Genomic DNA, 2,715 nt, shown 5'->3' with positions numbered 1-2,715 from the left:
GGCCCTCTCTCACACTCCTCCAGCCCACCCAGGGGCTCACAGAGCCCCAAGGAGCCCCACACTTGCTGTCCAGCACTCCCAGCAGAGCTCCAGGCCCTCTCTCACACTCCTCCAGCCCACCCAGGGGCTCCCAGAGCCCCCAGGAGCCCCACACTTGCTGTCCAGCACTACCTACAGAGCTCCAGGCCCTCTCTAACACTCCTCCAGCCCACCCAGGGGCTCCCAGAGCCCCCATGAGCCCCACACTTGCTGTCCAGCACTCCCAGCAGAGCTCCAGGCCCTCTCTCACACTCCTCCCAGAGCCCCCAGGAGCCCCACACTTGCTGTCCAGCACTCCCAGCAGAGCTCCAGGCCCTCTCTCACACTCCTCCAGCCCACCCAGGGGCTCCCAGAGCCCCCAGGAGCCCCACACTTGCTGTCCAGCACTCCCAGCAGAGCTCCAGGCCCTCTCTAACATTCCTCCAGCCCACCCAGGGGCACCCAGAGCCCCCAGGAGCCCCACACTTGCTGTCCAGCACTCCCTGCAGAGCTCCAGGCCCTCTCTCACACTCCTCCAGCCCACCCAGGGGCTCCCAGAGTCCCCAGGAGCCCCACACTTGCTGTCCAGCACTCCCAGCAGAGCTCCAGGCCTTCTGTCTCACTCCTCCAGCCCACCCAGGGGCTCCCAGAGCCCCCAGGAGCCCCACACTTAGTCTCCAGCACTACCTGCATGCTCCAGGCCCTCTCTAACACTCCTCCAGCCCCCAGGAGCCCCACACCCCACACTTAGTCTCCAGCACTACCTGCAGAGCTCCAGGCCCTCTCTAACACTCCTCCAGCCCACCCAGGGGCTCCCAGAGCCCCCATGAGCCCCACACTTGCTGTCCAGCACTCCCAGCAGAGCTCCAGGCCCTCTCTCACACTCCTCCAGCCCACCCAGGGGCTCCCGGAGCCCCCAGGAGCCCCACACTTGCTGTCCAGCACTCCCAGCAGAGCTCAAGGCCCTCTATCTCACTCCTCCAGCCCACCCAGGGGCTCCCAGGAGCCCCACACTTTCTGTCCAGCACTCCCAGCAGAGTTCCAGGCCCTCTCTAACACTCCTCCAGGCCACCCAGGGGCTCCCAGAGCCCCCAGGAGCCCCACACTTGCTGTCCAGCACTCCCAGCAGAGTTCCAGGCCCTCTCTAACACTCCTCCAGGCCACCCAGGGGCTCCCAGAGCCCCCAGGAGCCCCACACTTGCTGTCCAGCACTCCCAGCAGAGCTCCAGGCCCTCTGTCTCACTCCTTCAGCCCACCCAGGGGCTCCCAGAGCCCCCAGGAGCCCCACACTTGCTGTCCAGCACTACCTGCAGAGCTCCAGGCCCTCTCTAACACTCCTCCAGCCCACCCAGGGGCTCCCAGAGCCCCCATGAGCCCCACACTTGCTGTCCAGCACTCCCAGCAGAGCTCCAGGCCCTCTCTCACACTCCTCCCAGAGCCCCCAGGAGCCCCACACTTGCTGTCCAGCACTCCCAGCAGAGCTCCAGGCCCTCTGTCTCACTCCTCCAGCCCACCCAGGGGCTCCCAGAGCCCCCAGGAGCCCCACACTTGCTGTCCTGCACTACCTGCAGAGCTCCAGGCCCTCTCTAACACTCCTCCAGCCCACCCAGGGGCTCACAGAGCCCCAAGGAGCCCCACACTTGCTGTCCAGCACTCCCAGCAGAGCTCCAGGCCCTCTCTCACACTCCTCCAGCCCACCCAGGGGCTCACAGAGCCCCAAGGAGCCCCACACTTGCTGTCCAGCACTCCCAGCAGAGCTCCAGGCCCTCTCTCACACTCCTCCAGCCCACCCAGGGGCTCCCAGAGCCCCCAGGAGCCCCACACTTGCTGTCCAGCACTACCTACAGAGCTCCAGGCCCTCTCTAACACTCCTCCAGCCCACCCAGGGGCTCCCAGAGCCCCCATGAGCCCCACACTTGCTGTCCAGCACTCCCAGCAGAGCTCCAGGCCCTCTCTCACACTCCTCCCAGAGCCCCCAGGAGCCCCACACTTGCTGTCCAGCACTCCCAGCAGAGCTCCAGGCCCTCTGTCTCACTCCTCCAGCCCACCCAGGGGCTCCCAGAGCCCCCAGGAGCCCCACACTTGCTGTCCTGCACTACCTGCAGAGCTCCAGGCCCTCTCTAACACTCCTCCAGCCCACCCAGGGGCTCACAGAGCCCCAAGGAGCCCCACACTTGCTGTCCAGCACTCCCAGCAGAGCTCCAGGCCCTCTCTCACACTCCTCCAGCCCACCCAGGGGCTCCCAGAGCCCCCAGGAGCCCCACACTTGCTGTCCAGCACTCCCAGCAGAGCTCCAGGCCCTCTATCTCACTCCTCCAGCCCACCCAGGGGCTCCCAGAGCCCCCCACTTGCTGTCCAGCACTCCCAGCAGAGCTCCAGGCCCTCTCTAACACTCCTCCAGCCCACCCAGGGGCACCCAGAGCTCCCAGGAGCCCCCCACTTGGTGTCCAGCACTCCCAGCAGAGCTCCAGGCCCTCTCTAACACTCCTCCAGCCCACCCAGGGGCTCCCAGAGCCTGACCTTTGCTGTCCAGCACTCCCAGCAGAGCTCCAGGCCCTCTCTAACACTCCTCCAGCCCACCCAGGGGCTCCCAGAGCCTTACCTTTGCTGTCCAGCACTCCCAGCAGTGCTCCAGGCCCTCTCTCACAGTCCTCCAGCCCACCCAGGGGCTCCCAGAGCCCCCAGGAGCCCCACACT

Source organism: Labrus mixtus, unplaced genomic scaffold (assembly GCF_963584025.1).
Source record: "Labrus mixtus unplaced genomic scaffold, fLabMix1.1 SCAFFOLD_58, whole genome shotgun sequence".
NCBI classification, from domain to species: domain Eukaryota; kingdom Metazoa; phylum Chordata; class Actinopteri; order Labriformes; family Labridae; genus Labrus; species Labrus mixtus.
The sequence above is the reverse complement of the archived record's forward strand: the minus strand, read 5'-3'. Positions refer to the sequence as shown.